We start from the raw sequence: 16575 nt of genomic DNA, 5'->3' as shown, positions 1-16575 counted from the left end.
GAAGTTAGAAAAAGAGCAGTAGATTTACCTGCAATATTATAAGACCAGAGTGTGAGCTGTGGATAAGTATGGAATGGTTGAGATCTGCAAATGACACCATGTTGGCTGAAAACAGTGAAGAGAACTGCATAGGCAAGTAAAACAACTTAAGGTGTTTACTTGGGCACATTGGCGAAAGCAAACGTTATTTGGTAAATGGAAATATGTGCTTTTAAGCGTAAATAAAAGCAATGACATTTTAATATTTGCACATTTGAATATTCTTTAAAAGAAACTTAAGAGAAACTAAGTTTTCATCTTTTTCTTTTCGATCCTACAAAACAAACGATGCTAGGCTAGGGGAAACTGTACAAAGAAAATAATACACATTGCGTTGGTGGAGTGTAAAATTTGGAAGTAGTAGCTACCTATTGTGAGGAAAGAGGAATCGGCACAGAAGTGCTGGACAGTTGATAAGTTTGTGTGCAGATGAATGAAGCAGTTCGTGTTGTGGAGGTTTTCTGCACATGAGATTTAACCGGAATTCTAATTTTAAAAGGTGAAGGTAGCAGCGATAACTTGTGTCTTGTCCTTCTTGGGAGCCACCCACGTGCTTCTGCAGCGAACTGTGAAGCTGGCAGTAAGTCATTTGTGATGGATCAATTGCAAGAAGACTAATTTTAAGAAAAAAAAAAATCCAACATATTCCAATGGTACGCCGTAAGGTAAGACGTAGGTGCATTGTATCGATCTTCTCTTATTTTGACCGTATGGCATTCGTTTGTATACATTTTCCTTTATGACACCTCAAGGAAAATACGGACAATTCCATTATGTTTCATATATGAAAAGGGGTGGTATACATCTCGTTTTCGCCTTAGCACTTTCTAAACAAACAATAAAATAAGATAAAATCCGGTGCCTTAATCTACGCATTTGCTCTTGAACAGATTTAGTATGTAACCACGGTGAAAATGCCGAATTATTGTTGATGAAGCCTCTAAGACAACGTGGGGGTGAAAGCGAGGCTTGAGAGGAAATACTCTACGTAAGGATCATTTGATTTCTTGCGCCAAACTTTCAGTGCCACCTTTTAGTGACGTTTACTATTCAGTCAATAGCTAGGAAGATGGGGATTCGGGGAATGAATGACGATAGTAACTTCCTGGGCCACGCTGCCAGGTGTACAATACAGAGTAATCAACAGATTTCAAAATGTCAAATTTTCATTGCTAAAATTAAACTATATAAATAGCCATATAAGTATCTATGTACTTAAATCTCACTTCTCTTCAGCCGATTAGTAAGTTCATTAAAGTATAACCAATGACACACCCTACGTCTGGCAAATACCATTATGGTCACAGCAACATCATATTTCTTAATAGAATAAGCATATAAATTATTTTTAGCGGAAGATGATGTATTTGTATAATGTACTTTTATAAAAATAATCATATATTTTTTTTACCCAAATGTATAATTTTTAGATATTATTTCTAAAAGTTTTAGTTGCTTTATTGATTAATGTTAGCTTTTGTAGGTATTGTTTACATTGGAAAAGTATCTGGCGTCCTAATTTTGATGTAAGTTTTGTACAGGCTGCGTATCTATTTTCGGGCAACCGATAATTCATGTATATTTATTGTATTTCAAGTCGTGTGTGGGTAGTAGTTGTAATTCAGGGGAGTGGTTTGTGTTGTAAAAATGCCACGGTGTATTTCAGTATTGACTGAAAATGGCTGCTCTTCCGTCTGGCAGATACATCGAAGGTCGTCTATAGTTTAGACCTCGATAATAAATATTGTGCCTAATGAAATTGCATACGGCCTGTTATTTGTTCCGCTTTAAATGAAATTCGAGTTTAGGGAGAAATGCTGGTTTAACGGAAGTCAGACGTGATACATGAATATGTTTAGAATGGCCTAAACAAAGTAGCTACCTAGGTACCTAGTAGAGTCGTTGGGCAGTGGCTTACTACCTACCTACCTACTACCTAAAAGCTTAGCCTAACCTCTTTACCTCTCGTTGGATGTAGGCAGCCCAATTTTAGGCCTTTGTCCATCTTACAGAAAGAGTCAGGGCTACATTACATCACTTTCAGTCCAGCAATATTTTTAACGAGTGTTTAGTACCTAGGCTATACTAGTTTTCAAGTCATGACAATTACCTAGTAGCTACCTAGTAGCCTACCTTATATACCTATCATTACCTAATTTTATGATGCTTTTGTAGTTACCATTGTATATTAGCCTAATGGCCAATTCTGTCTGGAAGAGAAGATGGAATGAATTGCACCAATATCAGGATTTCCTTGTTTGCCCTAGGGGAAACAACAAAATGGACTACGTTGGCCAGTTTTGTCCGCTTGTTGACCCACCTTCCTGAAAAAGTTATTTAACACATCTTGACACTGGAGATGGACACTACTATACTCTGTTTTTTCCATCTGTCCATCCGCCTGTGGTGTTTGCGTATGGTAACATTGCGTCCCGGGCTTTAGAAAGTTAAGCTGTGTAAGTTTTAGGTACTTAAATAAAAGGATATCTGAGCGTAAATTTGCAACTAAAAAGTTTTTTAATAATTTACTGTATACGAATTACACCGTTAATTTTCGAAATAGGATATTGTTATTATTGTTGAATGTAAGCTGAATGTAACCATCTAAAGTCCGGGACGCAGTGTTACCATACGCAAACACCACAGGCGGATGGACAGAGGGAAAATCAGAGTATAGTCACATGTAATCGGTTGTGGAAACAACACCTCGAGACCTCTACTTTCCTCTGGAAATAAGAGTTTTCACCCAAAGTACAAAATGATGTCATAATTTAAGACTGAACAGAGGTTAATGACAGTCTAGCCATGCGCAGTGCAAACTTACCTCCATGACGCTTTCAAAATTTTTACTTAAAACACCTTACGTGTAGAAGATTGACGCCATCTCGATGTTTGCAGAGTCACTTGTGTCAATAAACTTTCCATTTCATGTGCTAAATCCACACACCACTTGTTCCCATAGACGCTGGGACACTTTCTTCACAACAATCTTAAACAATGATGACGTTCGCCCTCGAGTTCAAGGAAACTTGTGATTTTTTGGGAGAAATATCAATGGTTTTGCTGTGAATAGTAGCTACAGTGTTTTTTGTGCTCTCCTTATTATCAGTGTTGCCAATTGGTATGTGTTTACCCTCCAAACTGGGTATAAGGCCGTTCACCCACGTCAGATGGGATTTGTAATGCCCGATCGAAATGGGCGGGGTTGAAGCAAGTTTGAATGTGATTAGGGTGTTTTTTAGTCAAGTCGGATCTGAACAAGCCCAGAAGTCAAGTGGGATCGACCAACCTGACAGTTGAAGTTTGAATGAGCCACTCACGGTCCGTTACGACAGTCAAATAGGGGTTTTTCAGTTTAAGTTGTTCAAAACTGATAGTTTGACCGTGAGTGGTGTCTTCGATGAGGCTTGATAAACTTGGAGGTTCATTTACCAAGAATCGGCACAGAAGAGGATATCGTTCAATATTTCAGACTTCCGATAGATACTAAAGAGTGCTGGACGGGGTTCTCCGAGATTTATAAGTCGTAGCAATGCCTGTGGAATATAAAAAGTAAAGAATATTCTAACAAACACAAGAGAAATGCAGCTAATCAGCCTCTATGTAAGAAACTAAAGAAAAAGTGTCCTGATGCAATGAAAGAAATGGTGAACAAGAAGATAAATAATAAATATAAGACCTTCATATTGGAAAGGATTAAGGAAAGTAGAGGCATATAAGAAATCAGGAAGTGGTGCATAAGACATTTCGTCCCTTAGACATGATATATATACAGTGGACCCCCGTATTCGTGTTCTCCAGATTCGCGGACTCACACATTCGCGGATTTCTCTCGGGAATGTTTCCCTGCATTATTCGCGGAAAATTCGCGCATTCGCGGTATTTTTCTATGGTAAATATCCACAAATTCTTGGGTTTTTTTTATGAATTACATCATAAAATGCACTTTTTGTGATAAAACTATTAAAAAAACCATGTATGAAAATTTTTAGTGGGTTTTTCTTGAGTTATAACTAACAAAATAGGCTGTTTTTAGCATTTTTATAGGGGTTCCAAACATTCGCGGGTTCTAACTATTCACGGTAACTATTCACGGGGGGGGTCTGGTACGCATCCCCCGCAAATACGGGGGGACCACTGTATACATATTTTTTTTATTTCTTTACATACTGAATTTAGTAAAGTTTTATATAATTGCAATTTACCTTATGAGTGTATATAAAATTAAATTACATAAAACTTTCATTCACCACAGTGATGTACCGTTTCTAGATCTTGGAGTAATGACAAGGTTTCAAAGTACCAAATTATGTAATATATATGTGTGTGTGTGTGTATTTAATATTAATGTATATTATACAATAACTCAAGTAATCTCTGAAAACAAAACAAAAAATTGGTGCCTTGCTCGGGACGTTTAATCAGTTATATTCCAAAGTAAAAGAAACATATTCCAAAGTAAAAGAAACATAAGAAAATAAACTAAGGATATTTCTTAACAAAATAAGAATAGTATATGCTAAAAAGCTCCTACATGATATATGATTTAAAGGAGAACTGGAGACAATGCTATACTAAAATCATAATTGGAAGTAGTGAAACCTTCCTCGTACCCATATAATTTTCTTGTAGGTACTTGGTGCTGATTGCGAAATAGTGTAGCTTAATGACTGGTTACACAAAGATTTATTACTTTTTCACTTTTATGATTTCTTACACTAATTTTATACACTACAAACTGGTATATTTAAAGAAGAGTCAATTATTTTGAGTTTCTAAAAGCTAGTTTATTTTTTATCAAAGATACAAATATGTATACATGAGTTTTATTTATCTTTATTATTATGTAATCTTTGCAGAGTGTTGTCCAAATAGCTTAACATGTCTCCAGCATGACTCTTCCAAGAGCTTTGGGCGATATGGCCACACTCAATTTTATATCTTGGTAAGAATAGTCAGTCGCTAAGTAGCATTATGTGGCACCTGGCCTGTAATAGGGTGTAGTGGATTTCGTCATGCATGTGTCCTTTTGCTTCGTCCACCCTTACGTTTATCATAGCATTCCCAGGGAGCTACCTGTATTTAAAAGCAATAAATATGAGTTTTCTCTCTTCAACAACCAATCATTGACTCTATATTCTTTTTCGTGGCTTTTTTTTATTGTTATACTGGCTGCAAACGCACAGTCTGAGCATATATGGTTCATCATCAGATATTCTCTCCGCCACGTCTGAACTGTGTGACTGCCAACTTAAGACTGACTACCGTACTTTGTTCAGATCGGGCAGTAACGTGAGTTTGCAATAATTTTTTTGGAGTCTCCTCCCACTCAGTTATCCTACGACCAGATCGACTGTGAGTGGTCCGCCTAAGACTTACACAAAACTGTGGAAATAAGTGAAATTAGTGTATCTATTTGTAGTATATAATATATATAGCCTATACATATTAGAGCAATTTTATCATTATTGCATTACTATGACAACTAGAATTCATGGAAACAGTTTGTGAATGCATCAGCATATGCGTGAAGCTCCACTAGATTGGCAACGATGAAATTTTGCCATTCCTAGCATGCAAGCATTAAAGGTTACATTTATTTCAGGCATAAGTACAATTATTAGAAATCAAAATATCAAAATAGTAATATAGACTTTAATCAATGAAAAGTGCGATAAAAAAATTTTTTGTCACAAACAATTCATTAATCTGTCGTCTGCTCACCGGTGCTTTTGGCAGCCATATGTACGTACAGGGTGTCCATAAAGTCCCAATACCATTACAAGTATTTATTGCTCAGAAACCATATAACATAGAGTAATGCAGTTTTGTAGAATGTTCTACATTCAAGTTTACATTCAGAGCACTTCATTCTACAAAAAACTGCATTACTCTGTCACATGGTTTCTGAGCAATAAAAACTTGTAATGGTATACTGAACCCTTTTGGACACACTGTACATTAAGACAAAAATTGTTTGTGCCATGGCTTTGCTGTCAACACTCTCTCAACGTATTTCAAGTGCAATTTGGAGTAAATTAAGGACATAATGTGTATAATTACAATCAAATAAGCACTGTGGAGTTTCATTTGTGATGGCAGTAAGGATAAAACCACTGATTACAAGGTAAAAATGAATTTCACTTCAAACCATGACTCCGGGAATAAGACATCTCATACTTTCACTAATATAGGCAACAAAATGTTGTTTTATTGAGCCGATTACAACTGCAATCTTTAGTAATTTCAATAAACTTTACATAGGTATAGACGCTAATATTGTTCAAATGAGCGCTGGAAAGGACGTGGTATCAATGCTGGTTACGAAAGGGACCAGATGCGAGAGACGCCATATTGGATTTAAAAACGGCCTTAAAAACATTTTAAGAAGACCTCTGTCACAGTTGCACTGAACTGTGTTGGGTTCTTTAACCAACCAACCTACTACTTAAAGAGGATGACCTTCGTTAGCAAGTGATAACACAAGTAAAATCATAACAATTTATTTAACACTATGGTAATTAGGATCAATTTAACACAGAGGGTATGCAAATGACAAACAGCTTTCATGCTACATCTAAGCAACACTGGCATATAGGTGCTGAATGGCGAGCCCGTCTTGGCCCATCCACTAGAGCTGTGAGCTGTGATCCACTGCAGGTTGCATAAGTGGTGCCACGGACCCACAGGAATCGTAGACAACTTGCACCCAGAAGCTCGAACTGTGGTGTGTGTACTGCACCCAAAATGGTCACCTATAAATTGTACATTTCATATTAACTGTTGAATTTTACTATCCCTCCCAAGTTACATTTACGTTACATTTACAAAGCCTGAGTTACACTTACAAAACCCAAGTTACATTTACCAACCAAACTGTATTACAGTTATCCTAACACCATTTGAATCGTGAACTGTAATGGTAGTTCAGTAACTACAGCAAATATATGGTAGTTCAGTAATTACAGCAAATACAACCTTCAAATGCAATGTGATTTAACCAATGCATAACACAACCTTCGCATGTAATAAAATATATTACCACTATCAAATAATCAGAATTATAACTACATGTAACACTTACTGGAACAAAATACAGCACTCGCATAATCAGTCCATTCGTAGTGTTGGGTCCTCGTACGTTGAGAGATATATTAAGAAAATACCACACAGGTAACAGCAACATTACACACAAGGTAACAATACCACACAGGTAACAGCAAACAGTACCACACAGGTAACAACCACACAGGTAACTGAGTTTTCCCAAGTTCACGAAGCATGGGAGCACCCAAAATCACGTAGCGTTGGACAGAGAAAGACCCCGACCACTCAGTTCCAGTGTCGAAGACGTCTCAAGAACCTGGCTGCCTAATAAACACTTAACGAGCCCAGTAACCACCGACACGCTAGTTACAAACTTGAAATGTATTCAGCGGTATAATTGGAACATTATACAGTAATTATAATATTAAATGTGACAACCTCACATGCTTATTTTAGTTCATGTGGTGGTTTCATATATCACATTATGTTGACAAAACTTCAATCTTTTGAATGGTATGCTTAAAGATGTAATTGTATTCTTGTTTCACCAATTACATATCGAGTGAATAAGGGTGATCTTTCTGAGTAAGGTGGACTCAAGGCGGTTGTTTCCCTTATTCCAGAAATTCTAATGTAGCAAGAAGCATTAGCCTAGTTGGGATCTACCTCTTTCATCACCAGTCTGGTTTGTCACCATTTTTTAACCCTTTTCATCACCATCATTTGAGCCTGTTTCATCACCACATTCTAATTAATTGTTTATAATTGGTATTATAAAAGTTGTTTTGGTGGATAAAAAAGTTTAAGAGTTTATTACATTTGTCTTACAATGTAGCTAGGTAGCATATAAATACGTACTTAGTTGTTTTGGAGGACAGTACAAAAACAGTTTAGCCTATTACATTTGCCTTACAATGTAGCATGATTTCAGCGGAACGCTAAACCCATAAAAATAGTGTAGTGAACTCCCTAATTAGTGAATATTGATGTACAACACAAGAGAGAAAAAAACTTAAGGTTGGAGGTGTATTATCGCAGTCTAAGGAAAGCGGGATTAATGGTGACGAAACAGATTTCACAATGGAGTATTCTTGGTGGCGAAAGGGGTAGGTGACAAACTGGATTGGTGACAAAATTGGGTGTACATATCCCATTAGTTTTAGCTTGATGATGTAGGGTAGCTTTTTCATCCCTCAGGAATAGGCTAGGCCTGCATATCTTTATACCTAACTTCCATTTCTAATTGAGTAATTATTAACCAAATTGTATAATGTATACGATGACAAACGAAGTCAGGGCATGGGACCTACTGTAGATATTGTAGAAACTTTTAAAGTTCTTAAAGTAGTTTTTACTTTTGTTCATGCCACTTACCTGACAGATATATATATAGCTGTATTTTCTGACGTCCGACAGAAATTTCAAAACTCGCGGCACACGCAGTGGGCGGCCAGGTGGTAGTACCCATTCCCGCCGCTGGGAGGCGGATATCAGGAACCATTCCCATTTTCTATTCATATTTTTACTGTTGCCGGTCGGTAAACAACTGTTTACAGACCTCTGCTCAGGATTTTTTGGAATTTGACTCGCTTTTAAGTATCTGATTGGTTTTTTGGTATTGAATTGGATTGTTGAATTGGCATGCGCGATAGTGGACCGTTTTTTTATTTTGGATTGACTTTTCTATATAAGATATGTCTGGATCAAGTGCTGTGAGTTTCAGAGTGTGTGTGAGGGCTGATTGTAAGGTGAGGCTACCGAAAGCATCGGTAGACCCCCACACAGTATGTATGAGTTGTAGGGGGCATAATTGTTTGATTGATAATCGGTGCAATGAATGTGAGAAATTGACCGATGATGATTGGAGAGTATATGAGTCCTATCGCCTTAAATTGGAGCGCGATAGGATCAGGAGGTCTTCCTCCAGGAGTGGTTCTACCAAAGGTAAGGCTAACATCTCTCCTACATTAACACCTGTAAAATTTGCAACCCCTAAACCTGTGTTGCCTTCGGGCTCTGATTCTGTGTCAGGAGAAGCGAATGCTCTCTCTCTGATTTTGGAGTCTCTTCGCACTCTGGAGACCAAAGTGAAAGCCTTAGAAACTGGCTCGGTGCAAGTGTGTGATCGTGCCCCTAGTGTTGTGGAGGGGGCGTCAGATCGGCTCCATAATGCCTCTAGGCCTAGACCTCTATCGGACTCCCAAGACTCAGGGAGAGGGTATGTCGAAAGCCGCAAGAGGGTTACGGGGGCTTCCCACCGATCTGGCGTCCCTTCGGCAGGCCTTGTAGCAAGTCCCAGGCTGCCAAGGGAGCGCGCACGAGCGCGCGTCCTGAAAGAGTGCTTTTCGTCCTCCGAAGCGTCCTCCCCGCGCAAGGGGTGGAGCGCTCGGAGAGACTCTCGTCCTCTGAAAAGGACGTTTCGTGCGGAGGACGCTTCACGTCCTCTTTCGCCACTTTCGTCGGAGGATGCGTATGACGCTTTTCCGCCTCAGAAAAGGGGTAAGATCTCCTCCGATGAGGACGCTGGGTTGCGTGCACAGGCGCGTATACCTGAGAAGCAGGTAGCTGTACCTGTGAGAAGGAAGGAGGCGTCCCCTCGCCCCTCGTCTTCTCGCAGGATCAGTCCTGCTTCCTCTGTTCGTTCTTCCCCGACGAAGAATATTCTTTTGTCCCTTCAGGACCAGCTATCCTCGCTTATGGCTCAGAGGACTCGCCCAGCAGCAGTCGAGCCTAAGCGGAGGAAGGACCTTAGACTGCCTGTCAAGAGGACGAAGCAGTCTCCTTCTCCCTCTCCTACTTCGTCTCGTTCGCCGATCGCTTCTCCTTCGGCGATTCGCCGATCTCGTTCGTCCTCTAGAAGGACGTTACGTCAGGACGCTTTGGAGGAGGACGCTCTGCACGACGTTCGACAGGACGCCGTCAGGACCGCTTAGGCAAGGACGCTAGGCGGGAGGCCGCTATGGCGGCCGGACTTCGGCAGGGACGCCTTCGGTCAGGACCGCTTGGTCAGGTACGCTCGTCAGGACCGCTTGTTTCAAGGACGCTAGGCAGCAGGACGTTGTCAGGACGCTCGGCCAGGACGGCTAGACAGGACGCCGGCAGGACGTTCGCAGGACGCTAGACAGGACCTCGGCCGGAACGCTCGCGGCAGGACGCTCGGCCCAGGACGCTTGGCAGGAACGCTCGCCAGGACGTTCAAGGCTCTTTTCATGACGTTTTTGGGGATTCCGACCAAGAAGTCGTACCCCCAGACGCTAGTTTACGCGCACAGGCACGTATTCCAGCGAAAAGGTCTTCCCTTTCATTTGAGAAAAGTAAGGACGCTCTCTGGCAAGTGAGACGGCCGCGGATGGCGTTAAGGACGCTCGTCCTCGTCAGGACGCTCTACCTTCATCAAGTAGTAAGCGTCATAGAGAAGACAGCCGAAATAAGGCTGCCTCTAGCAAGGATAGGGGTCCTTTGATCAAACCAAGACCCGACATTAGGACGCCCTCTCCGGACAGACGGTCTCCTCTTCCGTTTAGAGAAGAAGGAGAGCTGAGTAGTTCGGCTGACTCGGTTGAAGAGGAACCTTCTGCGGCCTCTTCAATCTCGGACTATAAAGTCCTAGTGCGGCTCTTGCGTGCTTCTTTCGAAGACAAGTTTTCAGCCCGCAGCTCCCAAGTCTCCTCCTTCGCAGTTTTCTTCATCTAAAACTGGAAAAACCCCGGAGTTTGTAGAGATGAAAACTTCTCTCTCCACGAAACGTGCCTTCAAGAAACTCCAAGATTGGATGATACGAAGGAGAGATCAAGGCAAGACGACCTTCGCCTTGCCGCCAACTAGACTTAGCGGAAAAGGGGGCTTTTGGTATAGAACCAAAGATGAAGTAGGAGTTCGTATCCCTTCTTCGGCTCAAGGAGATTTCTCCAGCCTAGTGGATGCGCAGAGGAGGTCTCTTATACCCTCTGCTAAAGTAACCTGGACCTCTACGGAGACTGACCATCATTTGAAGGGTCTGCTCAGGACGCTGGAAGTGTTCAACTTCCTGGACTGGTGTTTGGGAGTTCTGGATCTGCAAGCGAGAAGCCCAGAATCTCTCAGTCTGGGGGAGCTGTCCAGCGTGTTAGCATGTATGGACAAAGCCGTCAGGGATGGTTCGGGAGGAGATCGTATCTCATTTTGGAACGGCTTTAGTTTAAAAAACAAAAGAGCTTTGCTGTGCAACTTCACAGCTCGTTCGGTAACTCCAGCTCAGAAAGCGGATTTGCTGTTTTCGCCTCTTTCGAACCATCTCTTCCCCCAGACTTTAGTAAAGGACCTGACGAACAGTTTGCAAGAGAAGGCAACTCAGGACCTTTTGGCCCAGTCTACAAGACGGTCAGCCGTACCTTCAACCTCTTCAGCTGCGGTTCGACCGCCGAAGAAAGTAAGCCCTTTCGTGGGGCTCCCCCTCGAGAGCAGCTCCTCGAGGGAGAGGGTTTCACGAGGAAGAGCTTCCTTTAAGCCAAAGCCTTCCAAGTGAGAAGCATGTCCTTCAGACACCAGTCGGAGCCAGACTGAAGTTTTTTGCGGGAGCGTGGAGAGAGAGAGACACGGACTCTTGGTCCCTCAAGATCGTGGAGCAGGGGTACAAGATCCCCTTTTTAGATCTTCCTCCTCTTTCTACGACTCCCAGAGACCTTTCTCCATCCTATCAGGGAGAAAAGAAGAAAGTATTATTCGATCTCCTTCAGCAGATGATCGACAAAAGAGCGGTGGAACAAGTCGCGGACCTGGGGTCCCCAGGTTTTTACAACAGAATCTTCCTAGTACCGAAGCAGTCGTCAGGTTGGCGTCCAGTTCTAGATGTAAGCAGGCTCAATCTGTTCGTGCAAAAGACCAAATTCACGATGGAGACGCCTCATTCGGTTCTGGGAGCCTTGAGACCGGGCGACTGGATGGTGTCCTTAGACTTGCAGGACGCGTACTTCCACATCCCGATCCACCCTCTTTCAAGAAAGTATCTAAGGTTTGTCTTAGACAAAAAAGTGTGGCAGTTCAGAGCTATGTGTTTCGGACTGACCACGGCTCCAATGGTGTTCACTGTAGTAATGAAGAACGTAGCGTGGTGGCTACACTCTTCGGGAATAAGAGTTTCCCTGTACCTCGACGACTGGCTGATCAGAGCGTCGTCGAGAGAGAAGTGTCTGAAGGACTTGCAGTTCACTTTAGCCCTAGCGAAGTCCCTGGGACTTCTGGTCAACCTCGAAAAGTCGCATCTGACTCCAACACAGTCCATCGTGTATCTGGGGATTCAGATGGATTCAGTGGCTTTTCGCGCGTTTCCGTCCAGGCACGTCAGCGGCTAGGCTTAGAAAAGATCTCAGCCTTTCTAAGGAAAGAGACTTGCTCGGCGAGGGAATGGATGAGTCTGCTGGGGACCATTTCCTCGCTAGAAAGGTTTGTTTCCTTGGGAAGACTGCACATCAGGCCTCTCCAATTTTTCCTTGCGGACGAGTGGAAGGCCAAGGACGATCTCAATGCCATATTGAGAATATCGCTTCCGATCAAGAACCATCTAAGATGGTGGTTGGACCCTCAGAAGCTTCAGGAGGGCGTGTCCCTAAGTCTTCTGAGCCCCGACCTAGTGTTGTTTTCAGACGCTTCCATCACGGGATGGGGAGCAACACTAGGAGGGAAGGAAGTGTCAGGCTCCTGGAGAGGGGAACAGGTAAGCCTGGCATATAAATGTCAAGCAAGAACTGCATCCCACAGCAGTATTTCTGTCCCTGCAGTTCTTCGAAAGGAGTTTGGAGAACAAGATTGTTCAGATAAACTCGGACAATACCACAGCACTCGCTTACTTAAAAAACCAGGGAGGAACACACTCCAGACGTTGTTTTTCCCTAGCGAGAGAGATTCTGCTGTGGGCAAAGAGAAAAAATGTGACTATCCTGACGAGATTCATTGCAGGAGTGCAAAACGTCAGGGCAGATCTTCTCAGTCGTCGGGAACAAGTCCTACCGACGGAATGGACCTTGAACGAAGACGTTTGTCGAGACCTGTGGACGTTGTGGGGACGTCCACTGGTCGACTTATTCGCGACGTCAAGACCAAGAGACTTCCTCTCTTTACTTGCTCCCCGGTCCTGGATCCAGAAGCAATCGCGGTAGACGCTTTGCTTTGGAATTGGACGGGCCTAGACTTGTACGCCTTCCCACCATTCAAGATTTTGGGGGAAGTTTATGAGGAAGTTTGCGGCCTCGGAAGGGACGAGGGTTAACCCTGATCGCTCCGATGTGGCCAGCGAGAGAATGGTTCACAGAGGTCATGTCTTTCCTTGTAGACTTTCCAAGGACATTGCCCTGGAGGAAAGATCTACTCAAACAGCCTCACTTCGAAAGGTTTCACCAAAACCTCTCTGCTCTGGGTCTGACTGCGTTCAGACTATCGAAAAGTTGGCCAGAGCGAGAGGTTTTTCGAAAGCAGCTGCGAGAGCAATCGCACATGCGAGACGTGCTTCCACAAGAGCTGTTTACCAATCGAAGTGGGCTTCCTTCAGGGCATGGTGTAAAAAGGAGGGAGTTTCCTCTTCCTCGACCTCTGTGAACCAAATAGCTGATTTTCTGCTATTCCTCAGGAATGTGCAGAAATTAGCGGTCCCTACCATCAAGGGATATAAAAGCATGTTGTCAGCGGTTTTTAGGCACAGAGGCCTCGACCTGTCTGACAACAAGGACATTCATGACCTTTTAAAGTCTTTCGAGACCTCGAAGGTTCCTCAAATGAGACCTCCATCATGGAATCTTGACGTAGTCCTTAAATTCCTTATGTCAAGCCCTTTCGAACCGCTTCAGGCAGCGTCTCTTCGAAACCTGACAAGGAAGGCTCTTTTCCTAACTTCTCTTGCGACGGCTAAGAGAGTTAGTGAAATTCAAGCGTTTAGCAAGTTAATGGGATTCAAAGGGGACAATGCTGTCTGCTCGTTGAACCCAACTTTCTTGGCGAAGAATGAAAATCCTTCGAACCCTTGGCCGAAGACTTTCGAGATCAAGGGTATGTCAAGTCTGGTGGGCCAAGAACCAGAGAGAGTCCTGTGCCCGGTCAGGGCTCTCAAGTTCTACGTGCATAGAACTAAAGAGGTAAGAGGTCCCTCAGGTAATCTCTGGTGCTCTGTGAAGAGACCAGAGTTACCTTTATCGAAGAATGCTGTTGCTTTCTTTCTAAGGGACATCATTCGGGAGGCTCATTCATCTTTCCAGAAGACTGATTTGAGCCTCTTCCGAGTAAAAGCGCACGAAGTTCGAGCCGTCGCTACCTCTCTTGCCTTCCAAAAGAACATGTCAATCAAGGACATCCTTGATTGCACCTTTTGGAGGAGTAACTCGTCTTCGCCTCACATTACCTAAGGGATGTGAGAACGATTTATGACGATTGTAATGCACTGGGGCCATACGTTTCTGCGGACACAGTATTGGGGTCCGGAAGTAGCTCTTTCCCTATCCCTTAGTTAGGATTAGGTTAGTTTGTTGTGTTTTTAGGTTGTGGTGAGTCTTATGTGAAGATCTCCCATCCTTTAGTTAGTTTTAAGGGGTTTTTTTTGTGAATAGTTTGGTCAGGTGGTGGTCAGTTGCTTCGTTGCCCTCATTTGTATGGCCTCGATGGTCTTGTCACGTTGAGGTCTCGCACCCATTGACAGATCATCCAGAGCGCACCAGCACTACAGGTCTCCACCTGGCTGGCAACTCTGTTTTAAGCAAAAGCAGCCTTACGTGACAGTAATCACATAGTCTACTTTGCAAACAGGTGAGGAACCAAGATGTATATCATCTACTTAATTTAAGTTTCCTAAAAAATCCTATTCTGTCTCTTCCCACCATCCGAAGGTGGGATTCAGCTATATATATATCTGTCATGTAAGTGGCATGAACAAAATGTTATTGTTATGATACAATTAAGTTTGTTCATACTTACCTGGCAGATATATATATAGCTGTATTTTCTGACGTCCGACAGAAATTTCAAAACTCGCGGCACACGCAGTGGGCGGCCAGGTGGTAGTACCCATTCCCGCCGCTGGGAGGCGGATATCAGGAACCATTCCCATTTTCTATTCATATTTTTATTAATGCCTCTGTCTCCTGAGGGGAGGAGGGCGGGCACTTTAATTATATATATCTGCCAGGTAAGTATGAACAAACTTAATTGTATCATAACAATAACATTTTCATTGGTATGCAAAATGAAGCCTTTCATTGTAATCTCACTTCAACAATCTAAATTTATTTGCGAGTTCAGTCAGTGGCAGTATGTTGTGAGGTGCTTGTACTTAATCTTGGATGGTTTATCTTCACTGTCTGACTCTGAATTAATATTTGGTGCTGGAATAACTAACTTCCTGTGCTTGCTGTTTTGAAGCCGAAAGACGTTCAAAAAAGGAAGCTGAAGAAGCTTCAGATGAATGAAAGAAAAAACCTGAAGGTTCCGTCATAGAAAAAGAATTTTTAAACAGTTCAGTAGCTAAATTTTTTTGACAAGAGATAAGAGAAAGAGTTTGACAAAGCAGGTGAAATAGTCAAAAAGGGCAAAATTGAGCTCTGATTAGTGCATGAGGAGTACTGCACCCTTCTTTCTTATCTGTACAAAAACAGCTGAACAAGCATGCTTACTCTTCACATTTTTGTTTGCATTGATACTAGAAAACCTTAGCTTTCAGTTCAAATGCATTTGATGCTCTTATACATGTGATAAATTTGTTGTGCATTTGTCAAAAATGATTTACCTACATCTACTTAGAATCAACAAATTGGCAAGTGAATTATGTATTGCAATACACCACCTGACCAGCCCGAACAACACCCCGCAAAATCACCCACATTTAGGTAAAATTGTAACTGCCAGTGTTACCAACACTGCAGGTAAACATTGTTACCGAGTTACCTGTCCACGGTTGGCAACGCTGCCGCCAGCAACCAGCCAACAGTGACTACTTACATCAATCGCTTTTTGTTCGCTTGTCTGTAAAGACGTTTCTTGCAGTGTGCGAACCTTTGGTCATAGCTCAACCCCCTACTGCATTCTTGGATAAGATTGTTGACGCCTTTAGCTTATTTTGGATTTCGCCTTGGTTTTTCTCTGCTTGGTTGATGATAATGGGCTCTGACTGTAAAATGGACTCAACTTCAAAGGATCCTCCCCCGGCTAAGACTCCTCCAGACTATTCCAGCGAAGATGTAGCAACTCATCGCTCCTGTACTGCCTGCAAACAGAGGATGAGTACATTCAAATACGATCGACATTCCTTGTGTATTTCATGTAGGAAGATTCAATGCAATTTAGGTCATAGATGTAACAAGTGTAGGGACTGGTCTACAGATCAGATGCATGCTTATATTAAACATGGAAAAGCTCTTGCTTCAAAGAGTAAAGGTAGGGTAGCTTCAGGGACTAAACCTAAGGTAGAGGAAGCTAGTGATTTAGAATCAGTATAAGAAGTTAAAACATAAGTTGACAACGAGTATGTCTGGG

General features: G+C 42.4%; 1 protein-coding gene across 2 annotated transcripts in view; it reads left to right on the top strand.

Moving 5' to 3' along the window:
• Nucleotides 1-16575, top strand: part of LOC135211142 (uncharacterized) — an 82035-nt gene continuing 65460 nt past the window's right edge. Inside the window, exons 1-2 of one of the 2 annotated variants that reach the window (XM_064244302.1) lie at nt 1-1565; nt 4899-4984. The gene's annotated coding sequence lies outside the window, so the exon portion shown is untranslated. The remainder of the gene's footprint in view (nt 1566-4898; nt 4985-16575) is intronic. The other variant, XM_064244301.1, reaches the window with a different exon arrangement.

The sequence above is a fragment of the Macrobrachium nipponense genome, chromosome 4 (genome assembly GCF_015104395.2).
Source record: "Macrobrachium nipponense isolate FS-2020 chromosome 4, ASM1510439v2, whole genome shotgun sequence".
In the NCBI taxonomy this organism is placed as follows: Eukaryota; Metazoa; Arthropoda; class Malacostraca; order Decapoda; family Palaemonidae; genus Macrobrachium; species Macrobrachium nipponense.
The sequence above is the reverse complement of the archived record's forward strand: the minus strand, read 5'-3'. Positions and strand labels throughout refer to the sequence as shown.